The following is a 19,800-nucleotide window of genomic DNA, read 5'->3' on the forward strand; positions in this document are numbered from 1 at the left end:
GGAGGAGAAAGGCAGGTCTGATCATTTGCATGCTTATTGAGTTCAATGGGATTTACACCTATGCAATTAGGATAGGTAAAACTGACTATGGGGAAGGAGGAGGGGGAAGGAGCAGATTGGAGGGCAGTTTTGATCATTTACATGCTTATAGAGTTCAATGGTATTTACTCCCGTGCAATCATGCTTAAGATAGGTAAAACTGACCATGGGGAGGAGGAAGGGGAGGAGGAGGAGGGGGGAGGGGAGGAGGGGGAAGGGGAGGAGAGGCTTGGAAGGGGATGGGGATGGGTAGGGAGGGGCAAAGGAAGGGGGAGGGAAGGGGCAAGAGGGAGGGGATAGGAGGGAGGAGAAGGGAGGCTGGTTTGATCATTTGCATACTTTTTGAGTTCAGTGGGATTTATTTCTGTGCAATCATGTTTGAAAATGGAAATGGACTGCCTTCAAGTCGGTCCCAACTTATGGCGGCCCTATGAATAGGGTTTTCATGGTATATGTTATTCAGAGGTGGTTTTACCATTGCCTTCCTCTGAGGCTGAGAGGCAGTGACTGGCCCAAGGTCACCCAGTGAGCTTCATTGCTCTGGGGATTCGAACCCTGGTCTCCCAGGTTGTAGTCCAACTCTGACCCAGGGGAGGGGCAGGGAGGGGAGGAGTAGGGGGAAGGGAGATTGGGTGGGTGGGCACTGGGCAGAGGGGAAGCCCTTTACCTTTCCAAAAGGAAAACATTGTGAACAGTATCATTGCTTTCAGCGTTTCCCTCACCTTTTTATTCTATAGCAGGCACATGTAGCCTCCCACTCAAATTTAAACCAAAGCTGTCCCTGGCCACATCCACACCAGGCCTTTATTTCACTTTGGACAGTCATGGCTTCTCTCAAAGAATCCTGGGAAATGTAGTTAGTAAAGGGTTCTGAGTGTTGCTAGGAGATGCCCTGTTCCCCTCACAGACCTTCAATCAGAGTGGCTGAGTGTTAAACCACTATGGCAACTGAAGCTCTGACAGGGGAATAGGAGCAGGGCCGTTTCTAAAGGGTGGCCAGGTGGGGCACTGGCCTGAGAGTCCCTGGAGCTACAGGGGCCCCTGAGGGGCCTATCCACTCCCCTTCCACGATCCACGGCAGGAGCCGCGGATAGCAGGACAGGAGGAGCTTCCGAGCCGCCCGCCCGCCATCTCCCAGCTTCACCTACCTTTCTCTCTGCTGTTTTTTGCTGTGTGTGCAGGGTTGCCATCAATCAAGATGGCAGCTGAGGTTTCCGTAACGGCCTGAAGCCTCTGCCGCCATCTTGGTTGATGGCAGCAATGTGCGTGTGTGTGTGCCATCAACCAAGATGGCAGCAGAGGCTTCAGCCCCTTACAGAAACCTCAGCCGCCATCTTGATTGATGGCAACCCTGAGTGCACAGTGCGCACAACCGCAAAGAACAGCAGAGAAAAGTAGGTGAAGCGGGGGGATGGCGGGTGGCTTGGAAGCTCCTGTCCTGTGATCCGCAGCTCCTGCCATGGATCACGGAAGGGGAACAGAGGGGCCCGGGGCAGGCTGGTGCCCAAGGGGCTTGGCCTGCTTGGAGCCAGCCCTGAATAGGAGTCTCATCTCAACACCCATCACAAACTACACTTCACAGGATTCTTTGGGGGAAGCCATGACTGTCTCAAGTGATATCAAAGTCTGGTGTGGGTGTGGCCCCGATTAGCCAAGCCAAGCAGCTGTGAGTTTGGCTTTTAGAACACTGAGTTGGCTCTTACTGAGCACGCCAGACACTATCATTGGGTTCAAGCCAAAATTTCTTAAATTAATTAAAAATCAGCCAGGCATTCTTTTAACTTTTAAACTGCAGATGAAGGCCAGAGTATGGGGAAAAGTCAGTAATAGGGTTCCAGGTACTCTGTGAACATGGCTGATGTTTAATTAATTTCAACAGATTATGAGAACATTGACAGAAAAAAGTCCAAAAGGGTTCTGGGGTTTCTCTCTCTCTCTTTAGACTTTGAATTCTCTATTGTCTCTGACTCTTTTGTGTATCGCCATGAAAATGTAGAGGGTTGTTAAGCGTTTCTGAGTTCAGGACTATAACTTTTGTAAGGTTTTGTTTTGAAATGAGCTTATGGGAAGCATCAGAACGGCATGGTTTCCCCCCCTTTTCTTTCAATTTAACATTGCGGAATGTGAAAAATCCACGCTGGCTATAGCATACAGCCACTGTTTCGGCTGTATAATTAGGAGGAAAACTGAGCTGCGCTTGTCTTCTTCAGCATGGGGCCACTGCTAGCTTTACATTTCAGAGTGTCAGTCGGTCTCCGCGAGGTTTACTTGTGTGAAAGCAGGCGCGGAACACTACGTGACGGCAGGGAAGGCAAGCAGAGTGAACCGAGGAGCGGGGCGACGGGCGGGAGGGAAAGAGAAGAAAGCGCAACTGCTGTTCTGCCCAAAGAACCCGGCGTCCTGCTCCATTTGTGTCACTCATTCGCTCTTTCCCTGCCTCCCGCGCTTCTCTCCCTCCGCCCAGCCGGGTCATTTCAGGACACAGGCCGCCTCTCGCCGTGGGAAGCGCCGGAGCCTCCTCGGCGTCTCTTTCTCTCTGGTCTCCGAGCCCGCGCTTGGCAGGTGAGCCCCTCCTCCTTTCGCGTTCTCTTCGCTCCAAGCCGTCGCCCGCCCTCTCTCCCTCGCGAAGGGGTTTTTCGCTCTTACTTTGCAAAGCAAACACAACACAAGCGAAGAAGGAAAAGATTGCTCGCCATTGGATGAAATGGGAGGGGGAGGAAAGGAAGAGGCAGGAAGGAGAGTTTGTAACGCGGCAACCGAGATGGCATAGAGGAGGACGGATGGATATAAATGGACTTTCTAATTAAAAATATATAGCACCGGAGCCACTTGAGGGGAGGGGGCCCAGTCTTCTCGTCTGTTGCACGTGGAGCATAAGAGCTGATGAGTTCCGTGGCGACGAAAAGGGCGGGAGGGGGGAAGGAAGTTTGACCAGGCTGCTGAGGACAAAATAGAAAGCGACTTGGCACGTTTCAAGATGCTTAAAACCGATTAGTCAACTCTTAACTGACAGCTCACAAAGTGCGATGATCCTGTCAGCGTGTTTCCTCAGAAGAACTGGATTCAGTGTGGGGCTTGTTCCTTGACAGAAGCGTTGCTGGGCCTGCAGCCATAGTCGCCTGTGGTGAAGTTGGCTCCCTCTCCTAACCCCCCCCTTCAAGAGCGCCTGTCAACGCAAGCCTCGACTGAGGTGGGGAAGTTGCTTCCCTGCGGGAGCGCTCAGGCCCTAAGCGTCCGTATCCAGAAGCAACTTCCACTCACTTCCATAGGACTTAATCAATCTTTCTCTCCCCCTCCCCCAATAGCAAAGGTTGGGAACCTTTTTTTCTGCTGGAGGGTCCTGTTTCCTCATAGGTAACCTTCCAGGTTATGGCTTGTCCAATGGCAGGCAGGGTCGGAGGCAAAAAGTGGGTGGGGCTAAAGGCAAACGTGGACAGAGCAACAGACGTGACTCTTACCTCTGTTCAGTAAGCTACATGCCTGCCACCTATACAAAAGTCAGAAGGTTCTGCAGGCACACAACTTTCTTCATCTGCCATCCGGGCAAGCAAGAGGCATTATCACAGTTCAAGCACTGGAGGAGGGCTGGTGAAGGATGTGGCTGGGGGGGGGGGGCATAGAGTCCTGGAGAGCTGCCATTACCAGGCCTGAGGTTCTCCACCTCCCTTGGCCATTAAGAGTCCCAGTTCAATAGTAGAGCACACTATTTGCATGTAAAATCCCAGTGCTGTCTCCAGGTTGGAAAAAACATGCTGACAGGAAAAGCCCTGGAATGCCACTGCCAGTTAGCGTAGAGTGGAGAGGGAGCCTGCGATGTTCTTGGGCCCCAAGTTCCATGCAGCTGGCATGATGGAAAGTGGAAGCCTAACAATATCTGGCATGATGGAAAGTGGAAGCCTAACAATATCTGGTGGGCCACAGATTCTCAGTCCTAGTGCAGAAAATACTGAGCTAGTTGGACCAATGATCTGATTTTGTAAAGACAGTTTCCTGTTTTCCTAAGATCGGTGTTGTCAAGAACGAAATCATTTTGGTTTAAGTAAGATCTTGTATATAAACCTTTCCCAGTACTAAAATTAGAGCTGTCACATCAAAACTCTTCAAAACGAGGCAGGGCTGCTAGAACCCCCCTCTCCAGGGTGAGGGCAAGCCAGTCACCATATATTTACTGAATTATGTCCTATTGATAAAGACAGGTCTTCTGGTAAGTTATAGTTGTTTGTCCCCTATTCCTATCTGCAGCATTTCAAGACAGCTAAATTTAAGTAGTGTGGTTTATCATGCTAAGCTTTGGGGTCTAGTGAAAGTTGGTGGGGGAGACTGAAATAAAAGGAGTTGATGTGTGGTAATGTGTGAGACACAAATAGATGCCTTTCTTTGGTTCAGGAAGTTTGGAAATGTTGGGAAGATTCCTCAGATTTAGATGCTAATGCCTTGAGTGAAGCATATTCCTGTCACTGGTAAGTCACATGTGACTCTTCTAGCTGACCTGTCTGAGGGTATCTGATCTCCCTCATCCTTATATGAGCAGAGAAGTCAAATAGAGAAGTATGACAGGCCTTGTTTCACAAAACACTGGATTTTAGCTTTCTTCCAGTTGACAGGCACCATGGTGGCTTCTTGGTTTTGCTTTCATATTCTGTTCTGTCTTGCCTGCTAGAGTTCATAAGGACAAAAGGGAGAATAAGAGTTGATGTGACCTATACATTCACTGATTAAAGGGATGCCACAAAGAACTGCCCCCTTTCTCCTGGTAGATTTGTGTATCATTTGTTAAGTATGAAACATGATTTACCTCCTGCTGTTTCCACATAGTTAAATGTCTCCTCCTTACCACAGGAATTTCCTATATAAACCACTGGCGTTGGTTGTGATTTTGCTAATGGTAGTATAGGGCTGTCAAAAACATTCAATTTTTCCATTTATTTACTCCAGCAATTTTTTAATATAACTAGTGCCTGTTAAAATCTGAGTTACCATCTTGGGTTTTTGATTTTGTGCACAAAACAATGTTTTATGCAGAGTAGAGGGAAATCTCTGCATAAGAGAACACCAGGTTAATTTTCTTTTCTTTTTTAAAAGAATCATCTTTATTAATTTTCAGTATATAACAATGTGTAGTAAAAATAAACCATCACAGTCCCACCCCAGCCAAAATACAGCTACAGACCAGCTTAATTTTCTGGGGTGGCTCTTCCTGTGTGTCTTCTCCACTGTTTCCCTAGATCAGGGTTGGGGAACCTCAGTCCTCAGGACCAAATACGGCCCTTCAGGCTTCTCTGTCTAGCCCTCTGGACTAGCTACGGTCCTGTATTTGCACTATCCTTGAGAGTTTTTGTCTGGCTGATGTGTACCTTTTGCTTGCCTGGATGGAGGATAGAGAAAGATGTGCGAGTGTGTATAGAAATTAGTGTACTATATAAAGGTAAAATTTACATTTGTTTACATTTACACTTTTGCCTTTTGCCCCACCCAACACTGACATGTGGCCCCCTGAAGGTTGTCCAGAAGGGAATGTGGCCCTTAGGCTGAAAAAGTTACCCCATCCCTGACCTAGATGCTAGGCATTAACAAGTCCTTGTGTCTTTCAGTGCTTTTTTCCTACTGACATCCCTCTAGTAAAATAATGTCTTGTTCATTAATATATAATACTTCACACAGCACATAATTTCATCACCTGCCCTGATAATTTTGACTAAATGAATGTGTTCTTAATACATAGTGTGGCAGTTTATGGGATTTTCTGTCCAAAGATGGCATGATAGTCACTTATTTAGATAGCCTTAAAGCAGTGCCGGATTTAGACTTGGTGTGGTCCTAAGCTATAGAAAGCTTGGAGGCTCTTTGTTAAAAAATTACACTATATCTCCTTATATTCAGTACACATAACATTTTAAAAGCCCCCCCAAAAAAATTCTGAAATTTTTTGAGGCCCCTGCGGATTGTGAGGCCTAAACTGTAGCTTGTTTAGTTTATGCCTAAATCCGGCACTGCCTTAAAGGGGGATTAAACAAATTCATGGAGGTTAAGCCTATCAGTTGCTACAAGCCATGATGACTCATGCTACCTCCACAATCAGTATGCCTCTGAATATGAACTGCTGAGAAGCTACAGGGAAGAGGGTTATTGCCTTCATGTTCTGCTTGTAGATGTCTGGTTGTCCATTCTACAAGACATGCTGCTGAAATAGATTTAGTTTGATCCAGCACAACTCTCCTTATGTTCTTATAATGGTTGTTTCTGTCACTATGCAGTATATAATTATGATTATGGATATATTTTGAAATATAGGCAGTGTCTGCAAAAGGGTTCAATTTTCCAGGAAACAGAATGCCCATACCATGTCTTGTTGTCTATTCTACATTTCTTTCTCCCCTTAAACCAACAGGATCCATCTCATATTTCTCTTCCAGTGAACATAGTAGACATATGCAAATGATGAATATGCTGAATGTTCATACTACAGTAATATCCATTTACAGCAAAATAAAGATGTCTGCATAAATGTTAATTCATTTTATTTTTAAAAAATAACCAGTGCAAAATTAAGGTATCCTTGGTAGAGGATAAGAAGTTTTCATTTAAAAACAAAGCACAAGAAGCCCTGACTATAATAAGGTATAATGGTGACATCATTCTAGATCTTCGACAATGGCAGAACTTTGTAGAGGTCCTTTATAATTTCCCGACTTTTACCTCATTGCTAACTGTGCAATCATTATAATGCAGCCTATCACTAACACCTCTGCATTTGAAGGATAAATTGCTACTTACATTGTTTTATACAATATTTATTTATGTGTGGTATTGAAATAAGACATTATGACAGAAAATAAGGCCTTTTGTTAGTTTGAAAGGGGAGGCAAATCAAGGTCTTGTTCAAGTTTTCACAGCAAGAAACCAGGAAATCTGGAATGAGAGCAGACGTTTTTGTCTCAACCACAGCATAAATTTTCCTGTTCTAGAGAATGACTGTGTTATTCTTATAATTAATGCAATTGTCAGCTATTTGCAACAAAAGCACTGTTGACCCTTTGCCATAATAAGTTGAGAAAATTATGACTTTGGAGCAGGCCTACACAACATGCAACCTCCAGGATATATGTGACGTGGCAACCTGATTTGGCATCCCACCAGATTCTTTATATGTCTTCAGTTTTGCAGGATGCCTGAAGCTGAAAAACTAGGAGTTTAACATCAACTCAGCAGACTGCAGTACACCACTGTATATGCTCAAATGCCGCATATGTACATGCCTGCTGAAAGATGTAAAACAGATATAAAATATTTGTTTCTACATTCATAACTCACAACTCAATACTGAAAAAAACAGTTTCACTAGCAGTGAGTAATTTTCTACAACTGTGCCTATCTTTTACAGAACTGACCTATGTTCTGTAATTCATACTATAGCTTCAAAAGCCTCCTGTGTTAAGGATGTGACAGTATCAATTAATTAAATGGCAAAGGGGCTTTTTTTGGGGGTAGCAAGAAAACTTTGGTTGGAGGCAGTATGTTTCTGAATACCAGTTGCTAGAAACTGTGGGAGGGGACAGTGTGCTCATATCCTGCTTGAGGGCTTCCCATAGACATCTGGTTGGCCACTGTGAGAACAGAATGCTGGACTAGATGAGCCATTGGCCTGATTCGGCAGGCACTTCATATGTTTTTATTGCAGAAAATAAAATGTTGGTAACTGGCCACATAAACAAATGATACAGACTTGTAGGATGTTTGAGCTCAGAGCTTAATGACACATCAAAGGCCCCATTCACATGGGAGCTAAAGTGTGGATTAAAGACGCAGCTTTTGCCATCGCAATGGATTTTTGGGGTTAACACTTCCAGTCTCCTGTTTTCCATTCACATGGTTGCCATTCCTCTGGAAAGGTTTATGTTTCCTTGTGGCCCCAACCCCAAATTTACATGTTTACTTCCTCCAGATTATTGCTAATGGAGAAGAGGAGGGTTTTTTTGTTTCATTGTTTCTTGTCAATTGCACGCTGAAGAGAGCGTGTGGGGAGCAATTAACACACACAAAACTCCTTCTCTTCTTCGTGTGTGTGAGAGAGAGAGACAGAGAAGGAGGACTGGCACTCCCCACCTCTCTTTTGCGCCGGAGTGACACATTGACTTAAGGAGCCATGTTCCACTGTCACAGCCTCCGTCTTCCTTCTCCCTCTTTGAAAGAATGAGACATTCTTCCGCCCTTTAACTTGGTGTGCTTGTATTTCTCTGCTTCTTGTGTGGGAAAGTCTGCTTCCCAAGACAAAGGGAAGGCGAGGGGAGAGTGTGTGACATTTTCTCCCTCGTTTCTCTTCTCTTCCGTCCTTCTCAACTGCAGAGGCTGAGGTGAATCCCAGCCAGCCAGCTGCTCCCTCTTGGCAAATGACTCCGGGACAAACTGGATTCTAATGAAGGGAAAGGGGAGGGCAGGTTGTGACTGCCTTCTGCTACATCGCTTGTAACTGGGGGATACAACAGTATTGGGAAATGGAGTGCATCGCTGATTTCAAGGAGCGAGGGGAGGGAAGGAACTTAACGGGGAAAGGAGGGGAGGAAGGCTATAGCAAATGCGGGAGGACAGAGCGAAGCCGGAAGTGCCTGGTTAAGCTGCTGGAAACAAAATGGAACTTGTGGAGAGTTTAGTGGGTGGAAAAAGGGGAATAACGGAAAGCTAGGATCCACCCACCCAGTGAAAAATGTTGAAGCAAAACGCATACATGCAGGAATGCAGCGTAGAGACTTTTTTTCTTCACTTTTTGCATTATCCCCAGATTGGTTTAATGCAGATTTAAAGGGAAAAACTGCGTCCTACCTTCTCTTTGCCTGCAACGTCATGTGAACCATGCAAATTTAACGGGGATGCAAGTAGCACCAGACTCGTACTAAACCTCCGTGTGAACCAGCCCTAAAAGAATTGTTTTCAAATTAAAATAAATTTGGACTGGGAGGTCAGAACTGTTTGTAGAAAATACTGTAGGCGTATACTTGATGATCTACTTCCTTGTAATTTATGATGTCTCAAAAAAGGCTCTTCATAGCACCTACAAATAGATCTTTAAAGTGGGATAATTGTCTATATATTTAAGAAATATAGTAGAGGCATATCAGTTAAGTATGAAAATTTCCGTTAGGCTGCAATCCTATACACATACACCTGGGAGTAAGTCAGATAGAGCTCAATGGGACTTACTTCTGACTAGACATCTATAGAATTGCACTAATTGGTAATTTGGGAGAAAATTAATGTGCAAATTTTCATTGTTCGTTGATATGGGCGTACTGGAAACAGGCCTATTAACAGGATAATGAAGGCACAACAGACAGGTATGACAGGTATAAGGGGGAGAATAGGATGAATTTGAATGTTGCCACTTATCTGCTCACCAGGCGGCCATTGTGTCTCAAGCAGGCGAGTGGAAAATTGCTTGGCTGTATTAAGTGTAGTACAGTAATAGGAGCAGTAAACTTCAGACATGATTTTCTACAATTCTGTACAATTGCATAGCTCTCCACCCCACCCACAACATTGTATTGATTGCCTATTTTATTTTTCTTCCCTGCTTCAAAGTGAATTAGGCTTAAAGATTCTGCCCTAATTTCTTTTCAGAGACTTCTTGATTGGACACTTCATCCTAACTGAACATTTAAGGAGGTTGCCAAAGCCTGCACTAATAGGTTGTTACCATCAATGATTAATAAAGTTCATTTAGAGGATCATTTTGAAAAGAGGATGTTGAGCACAGTTTTGTTAATGCTTATTTCTGTGTGAGGAAGTACAATAATTAACACCAATAAGCAATTTATTTTGGAGAAATAAATTTTTGCTTTAAGTTCTGATGATAAATACAAAATTCTGGTAAGTCATTAGGTTGCAATCCTAAATATACTCTCTGCGGAGTAAGCTCTATGGAATTCAGTAGAACGCTTGAGAAAACAATGGATTGCAAACTTAGTCATGCTAACAACACAATCATATACATCTCAGAAGTAATTATCATTTATTTATTTATTTATTTATTTCCCACCCTTCCTCCCAGTAGGAGCCCAGGGCAGCAAACAGAAGCACTAAAACACTTTAAAAAAGCATAAAAACAGACTTTAAAATATATTAAAACAAAACATCTTTAAAAACACTTAAAAAGAAAAGCTTTAAAAACATCTTTTTTAAAAAAGATGAGTTGAGTTCAATGGGACTGACTTCCAGGTAAGGGGGTATAGGAATGTAGCCTGAGACAACTGGAGTATAGTGACTAGATCAAAGAAGTGATGGTATAATTCTGTTCTCCTTTGTTCAGACCTTACCTTACTGCATTCTGTTTTGGGTATCACAGTTTAAGCAGGGGAAGGGCAAACTACAACATGTCCAGAGGAAGCACATGTCTGTGGTGAGAGGCCTGAGAACAAGTCTGATGAGGAAAGCTTGAAGGAGTTGGGTATGTTTGGTCTGGAGAAGAGATGATTAAGGGCCAGGAGAGAGAGAGAGAGAAATCACATATGTTTAATATTCAGAGTAGTGGATTGTACTTTCCAGCTGAAAACAGCAACACAGTGAATTTGAGGTAGGAATAGACAGGTATCGATGGTAATGAAGAAATTACAGCAGCAGAAGATAGCGACAGACAAAGAGGTGGAACAGCAGCAGGGATGAATGGAACCTGGAAGTGAGAATGCTACTTAAATAGTCATTAGCAAAGCTATGTTCAACTGCATAATGTTCTATGGAAATCATTACAGTAAATATGTTGGTTTAATCTGTCTAAGTTTGCCATGATACTTATGAAGACAGAAACTATTGTATGCTTCAACAGTCAGTGCATTTTTAAGGCCAATTCTATTATAGTGAATGTGTTCTATTTTTTTCTAATTCAGATTTTTAGTCCTTTTGATTTCAGGAATAGAGAAAGACATTTCCTCATTGCCATGTGCATCCATGCATGGTCTCTACAGAGCTTTTGCACGCAAAGAAAAAAGATTTTTTTAGACAATATGTACTGTACAGTAGTAACAAGACTGGCTGTGGACACGCTTGCAGTTATATTGGTTTCAATTGGTTGCCACCTCTGTGTTCCGAGTCTGGGGACATGGCAGATTTTTGAACTCCGATTTTTGAAAACGGATGTATTTCCCCTTCAAGCCAGCTTCAACAGACTTCAAAACTCATTGCGACTCTGAGGTGTGTCCAATGGAAATGCTTTGCTATGTGAAGTCCTAAAAGGACTGACATCAGCAGTGGGGCTTGGTGTATTCCAATCAAATAATAAAGATGTGTAGAGCTGGGCGCAGATTCATTTTGAACCGCACCCAGACAAATCTTTCTCGCTGCTTGTTAAGGAACTAATATGTATGTAGCCTATAACTTTGAGTTGGGTCCTCCACCATTTATTTCCCCCCCTAGGTTCTCCCCTCCCCTCCATATTTTTGACATCCATGGTTACATAAACATATTGTTTCTTCTCTGGAAAAAAATGTGATATGACATAGTAAAGAAAATATTGCAAGAGAAAACAGTGTGATATATTCTATTTTTAGGTTGCTCATCCTCTCTAATAATCTGAAGCCCAGAGTACAGCATAGTAAGAATAGAAGCTTGAAGGAATGTCAGTAGCGGCAATAGTAGAGGATGCCAGTGATAAAGTAGATGTTTCATCTTCCAAATAACAGCATACTGTTATTTAATGCTTTAAAGCATTACATTAATAATAAAATTTAATATACAGTTAGGAAATCCATGTTAAGTTTTTCAAAGCAAACATGAATGTATAACTATACATTTTATACTGTGAGCTATGGCTATATGTAACATTAGCTCCAGCACTACTGGAAACTACTGTTTTTGCCACCCAAGTTGGCATGATCCACTTATTCAGATATCAGTGCAGGTATTACATTAACTCAAGTGGTAATCTTATATGTCAAGTAGTAGTTGTATGCCAGCCAAGTTCTCAGAAGGTGGGGCAGGAGGATGGAGAGCAACAAAGTTTAAATATGATCCTTTGTTCTGGGAAGAAAGGGTTGCAAAATCATTCGATGTGCATGTAACTGCACTTATAGTTTCTTCAACAAGTTAAGGATTACAGTAATCATCGTCTCAGCATACACAAAGATTGAGAGGTTTGATGCTTAGTCATGCAGAAAGTGGATGCACATAAACTAGAAATTACCTTGTCATAAATCTCAGTTTTAATTGTAAAAACATTCAAGTTTGTTAAAGAGAACAAACTAGGTACCCATTCTAGCATTTATAAACTACCTAATTTTGGGTTTCAGTTGTGCTAGCATTAATTCTCTAAGCAGATGGGAGAAACATTGCATCTCAACACTGGTACAGGATCCTTCTGATTAGTTCAGATATCCATTGTGGGCAGACATAATTTGCCTCTTCCTTGGTAGGGAAATGTCAAATATCTCAATCCTGTGAACTAATACTGATATGAAGAACAAATAATGATTAATGAGATCAGCTGGTTTATATGACCTGAAGAATGTACTTCTCATGTGCACATAATTATTTGCACATTTGTCCCATTGATCACAATGGAACAGATGAATAAACAGGTTAATTAGGCTAGGCTGGGCTTCATCTAGAACCCTTTTCAGTGCCAGTCGTGTGGGACATAGCTATAGGTAGCCTTACATTGCCTCAAGTAGAGGCAGAGAAGAATACTGAATTGCTAGAGAAGATAATCTGGTAAAGTTAGTTTTGCTAATTATGGGCTTGGTTGTTTTTGGTAAAACAGAATCATGTGCCCTAAAACTGTCCCATATTCTGAAAATGGGCAATAACTGTAATTTGTCTGTTGCTGTATCTGAAGGTTTTACTTGTTTACTGCCACTATATAATGGTATAGTGGAAGTAAAATTAATATCACTATAGGTAAACCCTGCAAAAGTGCTACTTCACACGATAAAAACAAGACATCAACGCATGATTTGTCTGTTCATGAATCATCCCCGCATGTCTACTTTTTGATAATTTCCAAATAGTGTTTATTTATCTTATCAACATATTGTAGTCACTATTCATCAGCTCCAAAATTTACAGGGTTATTTACAGGTTAGCTAAACCTACATGAAGGGATTAACTCACTGTTGCCTTCCTTTTGTAAGTATGAGTCACTCAATGTTTTACATTTTTTATTTCATTTTCTTCAATATACTCATATAGAAATAAAGGCCTTTAACAATCAGTGTAATCATTGATGTTATGACTGTCAAAGGACTTGCCTTACTGCTTATGGTGAAGATACAAAACCAGTCCAGTTCTGTGAGTTCATTCTGGTCTCTTGTTTCATATTGATCTTGCTAGCTAGTGTAGATATTTAAAAATATGTTCATTAAAAGTCTTTTGAAAAGCTCACCCACATACACATTTTATGAAAGTTCTTTCCATTTCTGGTTTCATTCTGTTTGTATGTGACTCATTCTTGGCAGAAGGAGAGATACTCAATTTATATTTTAATTCAATCAACTACATTAAATGATGTGAAATTGCAAGTACTTCTTAACATCCCTGTAGTTCTTTTAGATTAGTCATTGTTTTTATATCTAGCAGGTATCCAAAGCTTTCCTTCTCCTAGCTAATATTTCACCTTTATGAATAATATATTGTACTTTTTTTAATATATGCCTCCAACCTATCTTGAGTATGTATAGACTCAATTGGTTGGATCTAGACCTGCTGTTCTGTAAATGTAAGGGCTCCTTCCATTCAAGGAAATTATTCAGATCAAGCAAAGGCTCCTGTTTCAAAAAGGATGCTACAGTGGGTGGAAAGGTGGGAAGCAATTTTTGTAATTTCCCCTTCCCTCCTGCAGACCCCAGTGCCTCTTCCCACACTGTTCCAGAGGGTTCTCCAGCCTTCCAGCCTACATTTTAGGGGCATACAGGGCTGTAAATCTGAGGGGAGATCAACAAAAACCATCTCCTCCCCTGCAGCATTCAGTTTATGAAGTCCTCCACCATGTAAGTCTGGATCCAACCCACTATTTCATTAAGGTTTTGGTGGTCCTGCTGATAATGTTGAATTTAGACCTGGGATGAATGGCTATGGGCAGGTCTCCCCATCTCTGAAATGGGAATCATAGGGACCTACTTCACAAAATTGATGTGAGGATGAATGGGACAGGAACTAAAAATCTCTTTGTATATATACTATAATGTGGTTTGCAAAATATCAATTTTCATAGCAGTTGTCTTGAATATTATAGACCAAATAGACTGATAATAACTGGTAGACATGTCTTTAAACATTAGGAACAATGGATCTAGATTGTATCAGTGGAGTGAGCTGATGGTATATTGAGATTTGCATTTTGTATTTAAGATAATTATTGTAATAGTGCATTTATGAGATTATTGGTATTCTCATGTTTATTAGCTTTTAATTGTTCTTTTGGATTTTGACCAAGAGCTCCCTCAAGTTTACCTGTTTATTGAGCATTTATCTTGATTTGCTTACAGAAGCTTACATGTTGGTTAGACAATGTCCAGTTTTTCTTGACCTTTAGTTCTGATTTGTTTATAGGGCAGTTATACATCAATGAGCAGTCATCCTGAATCGCTTGTGGAGTGTTCACACATCTTCCCATTGTCGTTCATTTATGCCACACTTTTCAATGAATTTCCCATTCACTTTCCAAACTGCAAAAAGTCATTTTGTTTTAAAGAAAAAAGTGGATTTGTTGTGCTTGGGTGGCAGACCACCTTAATGCACTTTAATTGTGCAAACCTAAAGTTCCCATGGGTGCTTGAGTCCCTCCTGACTGGAAAGGATACTGACAGGCTGGAGACACCCAAATTTAGCTGCCCTTACTTCCAAATTAAATAAGTGGGAGTCAAGTCGACCCATGACTAACTTGACCCATGACATAAGAGCCATTATTTTGGTGTTGGTCTGGATGTTGTTGGTATAAATGGAGCAATTATAATTAAGATGTCTATACCAAATATATTTGCACTAAATATTGTTACACTGTAGTTTGCATAGCCACAGACAGATGGCGCTGTGAACTAAAGTGTGATGAGAGGTGGTGGATGAGCAGCCCAGGTAAGTCGAGGGACATCCAAAACAAGCTGTTACCGGCTTCTCCTGCTGCCAGTCTTGGGGCCCCTTCCCCCAGGATCCTGGTCTCCAGGCTGGCACCTCTACTGGCCACCTTCTTCCTCCCCAGCTTCCACTGCTGCCACCACTGATTAAGATAAAGAGTTGGCTCAGGCAGCAGAAAGAGCAACAAAGGGAGGAGGAAGGCAACCAAATCGGCAGACACCCAGACTTGGGGATCCACTGTTGCCAATTAGGATGAAGAGTTGGCTGGATATGATAGTGGTGGCTGCATGAGGTGGAAAGGGGAAGGTCTAAGTGTTAGACTCTGGAACAAAGTGCACTCCCAATCATGCATCGGCTGATGGGCAGTAGGAGAACGCTTTGCTCAAAGAGGGGGAAGCAGTTTCCATTCATTGGAAACAGCTTCTGTCTCCTAGTGCTGCTCTTTGAAATAGCCCTACATGGCTTCTTTCCACCCCTGACATAGGAGGTGGAAATGAGAAGCACAGAGTGACAATGCCTTGATAGGTGGGTTACTCCACCCAGTGTCAAACTTGTGGGGTTTGGATCATCCAGGGTGGCACCAGATCTTTACAGATCTTTATCTGGAGCCAAAGAAGTTTCCCATCAAGTCAAGGTCTAAGGGGTTACCTTGGGGATAATGTGGGAAGTGGGGGTGGGAGCTGGTAAGCAGAATGAGCAGGAGCCCCCCCAGTTTATTAAATTTTTACTACTTTGTTAGAAGATGTGCAAAATAACATATCATTATTTCACAACTGTTGCTGTAATATTATAGTCTCCTTTTCCTATTCATCCTTTGCCTACAAAGTCTTAGGCCTTGAGCCCAAAATATCCTAGTATGTCTCATCACAAAGACAACACATTAGCACCCATTATATTTTTCCAGTGGGAAAAGAATTTGGATGTAAATATCATTTCAGTTAGAGATGATTTCCCATATTTTGATAGGAAAGCAAGATATCCTGTTGCTTTCATGTCTGGTTGAGAGTCCCTTAAATTCATTTCAGTTTAATAAATTTAATGAAGGTTTATGGATGCTCCAAACATGATGTTTTCCAGCATACATGATCATCTCCTTATTTGAAAAGTTTGTACTCCATATGCAAAAAAGTTTTGTCAGGTGTTTTTTCTTCTTGGATGTGCAACTTGGGAACCGACCATTCATATATCTGGAGCAGTGATGTGGGTTTGCCAGAAAATTTTGAATTGGAAAAGGGTTATTTGCATAGGGAATTTTTCAGTTTGCAACAGAAAATTTTCTGATAGAGGAGGTGTGGAAAACCTTTGGCCCTCCGGACCTACAGTTCTTACCATCCCTGCACCCATTCTCTGTGCTTCCTGGGATTGATGGGAGTTATAGTTCAGCAACATCTGGAGGGCCAAACGTTTCCCACGCCTGCCTTAGGCTGCAATCCAGTACACACTTATCTGGAAGTAAATCCCGTTGAACCCAATGGAGCTTACTTTTGAGTAGATATGTATTGGATTGCAGCCTTAGAGAGTGATCTAATTTAGTACATTTATTTTACTTCTACTAGGACACAAAGCTACAAACTTTGAAACTTCCACACTTGCCTAATATTTATTTGCAGTTGGCAACTACCATTGTTACTATTAGATTGATGTAAAGATCTTATTAACCATGCCAGTCTCTTATCTACATTAGATTGGTCCAATTTATGCCACAGTAGCTCTCTGTCTATCGAGTCAAATGCCGCTGCAAAGTCTATAAACGCTATATAAAGTGATGAATTTTTTCCTTTTTGGGCTTTAGAGATTAAATGCTGCAGAATATAGACTTGATCTATCGTGCTCCTGCCTTTTCTGAATCCCGCCTGTTCTTGGTGTATGCTCGTGTATTTAGTGTCCCAGTCCACCAATTTGTTCAAAAGGAAGCACCCATATAATTTAGCTGTAACATCAAGGAGGCTGATAGGTCTATAATTTCGGGGGTCTGATGGATAGCCTGAGAGTACGCCTGGGCAGAAATGGCGCTTTATCACAGGAAATCCTGTCTTTGAAAGGGGTGAAGCAAGGTTGCATTCTGGCCCCTTTCCTCTTTAATTATTTTATTAACGACATAATCCCTACATTATCTTCCCTTAAATTTTTCCCTCCATCAATTGGGAAAAAAAATATATCTGCACTATTATACGCAGATGATTTGGCCCTATTTTCTCTAAATAAGATCGGCCTAAAGAGAATGCTAGTCTCTTTAGAGAAGTATTGCCGAGTGAACCATCTACAGATAAAGCACTCGAAATCTAAAGTCATGATCTGTGGGAAGAATAGGCTATCCAAAAATCTTTGGACTTTAAATGGGGTCTCTTTAGAACAAGTTCACTTGTTTAAATACTTAGGCATAATTCTGACCAATAATCTTTCGTGGAAACCCCAGGTGGAAGATATTAAACTAGCAAGCGCCAGAATAACAGGACAATTAAAAAGGTTTTTTTATTCTCGGGGGGGGTCAGTTAATAGCACCGATGATAAAAATCTTTACTGCCAAAGCCCTCCCAAAATTGCTATATGGGGCAGAAATCTGGGGCCATGCTCTCCAGTCAATTTTATTTTTTTTTCCAATTAATTTTTATTCAAATTTTCAAAACCAACACAATACAAAAAGAAAAAACACAAATCAATAACCAACACAATAAAAAAGAAAAGAAATATAAAAAATATTGACTTCCGATTTATCATAGTTCAGCTATAAATCTATAATATATAACAAGCCTGTCTCTTAATAGATTATAAAAACACCTTCCTCCAGCGGCTATCTTAATTGGTTTTAAATCTCATCAACATCATATCATTTTATTCTTCTACAAAAAGTCAAAGAAGTTTCCAATCCTTGAGATATATGTCCATCAATTTTTTTTTCTAGGTAAACATGTCAATTAATCCAACTCATCAAGACTACCAAGTCCTGTAATTACAAATCACTCTTCTTCCTTTATCCGTATTGGTTCCATCTTCCATCTTCCATCTTTACGCACCCAATAATCTTGCTGTCATAGTCATATAATAAGAGTCTGATAGGAATTTCCTTTATCACAGATATTTTCTTGCCATCAATTCCAAACGTATCACTGAAGTATTGTTGCAAAGCCACATCTCTGTTCCTCTTTTTTACATGATACCCTAGCACATCTCTTGAAGATTTTTCCATTGACACAAAACAGGGATTAATTCTGTTAACTTTCTCCATTTCAAGTTCCATCAAGTCCTTCCAGTCCAGGAATTTTTTTGAACCGATAATATCTTTATCTCCAGTCTCTTCAATTCCTTCAGGGACAGTGCTGAGTTCCAAAGCGTAATATTTATCTCCAGGATCCATCACAGCCAGGAAATCCAAATCTTTTTCCATGTCCATATTTAATCCAATCTCCATAGTTTGAACCTTGCCTTTAATTTCTCTTTCATCCTTTTTTGGTTTTCCAGATCTATCTTTAATCTCCTTTCTCATAGAATCCTGAATTTCTTTCAGCTCCTGTCTCATTTCGTCGAATTCAATTCTCAACGCTTGACTATTATTTCTTAGTTCTTGTTTTATTGACTTAATCCCATTCATTATTTTCTGAAACATGTCTAAAGATAAAGTCCCTTCTTGTACATCCATGATCTTCTTAATTGTCATTCTTAAAGCCAAAGGAACAAAACTCTTTCAATTTTCAATGTCCCAAGCAAAGAGCAGTTTATTTCTTTATCCAGTTACAAAGGAGTTAATCTTTCAAACCAACTGACGTCACACTCTAGACAGCCCTTATCTCTTGTATGCCCAGAAGTGCAAAAACAGCTTTAGTTCACAGCGTCCAAATGACTAGTAACAGAAAGAATGTGCAGATTCGTCAAAAAAAAAAAAAGTAGAACAGGAAAAATAGTCCCAGACTTTTATTACCCAAAAGTCTTATAAATCAAAAAGATTTTTCTTTTCTCTTCCAATCAGAAACCCCTCATCTGTTGTAATCTTTAAAATGCTATTTTCCATTTCAGCTTTTTGCAATAAAAAAAAGATAGGCTATTTTTATTTTCTTCCCCCTTAATTCCATAAGTAAAAAAAAGGAAAGTTTTGGCTCACCCAGGTTTTCTTAATTGCTGATCCTCTGACAAATCTCTTTAGCTGTATAGATAAGAAAATAATGAGCGTAGACAGGAGGATGTTTGCCTGTTTGTCTGTTTTCTTTAAAAAAACAACGGGTCACTTATTCAGTCAATTTTAGAACCTCTACAAAATCTATTTTTGAAACAGAGTTTGGGCCTCCCGCATGGTGCACCTTCTTCCCAAGTGAGGGCGGAAACATGCCTCCCCTCACTGGTAGCCAAAATAGATTCTGCGGCATTAAGACTCTGGAAGAAAATCTCATACCTTGATGAATCCTTGATCGTTAAACTATGTTGGCAAGAACAACTGCAAGTTGGTGGCTGGGCCCACACTGTTTTAATGTTAATGGACTCTTACAATCTTTCTCCTAGTAATCTCTCAACATTGTCCCCAAAGGAATTGAGTAATTGGATTTTTAATTTTCACAAGGTGCAAGATAGGCTTTTTATTGAGTCATCCTCTTTCTCGAAATGGTTTCCTTGTTTTAAATTAAATCACACCATCGCCCCTTATTTCACCATCCTTACCAATCCGAAGATTCGTAGAGTCTATACTGAAATTAGATTCCAGACCATGAATACAGCCTATTT

The 19,800-nt window shown here is 41.2% G+C and overlaps 1 protein-coding gene across 20 annotated transcripts in view; it reads left to right on the forward strand.

The window, feature by feature from the left end:
* Positions 1–19,800, forward strand: part of THRB (thyroid hormone receptor beta) — a 382,718-nt gene that overhangs the window by 93,115 nt on the left and 269,803 nt on the right. For 7 of the 20 annotated variants that reach the window (XM_061587707.1, XM_061587722.1, XM_061587716.1 and 4 more), the window contains exon 1: positions 2,380–2,601. The exons of the other annotated variants lie outside the window; for them this stretch is intronic. The gene's annotated coding sequence lies outside the window, so the exon portion shown is untranslated. Of the gene's footprint in view, positions 1–2,379; positions 2,602–19,800 lie in introns of those variants that run through there. 20 annotated transcript variants of the gene reach the window in all.

The sequence above is a fragment of the Rhineura floridana genome, chromosome 10 (genome assembly GCF_030035675.1).
Source record: "Rhineura floridana isolate rRhiFlo1 chromosome 10, rRhiFlo1.hap2, whole genome shotgun sequence".
Classification (NCBI taxonomy): domain Eukaryota; kingdom Metazoa; phylum Chordata; class Lepidosauria; order Squamata; family Rhineuridae; genus Rhineura; species Rhineura floridana.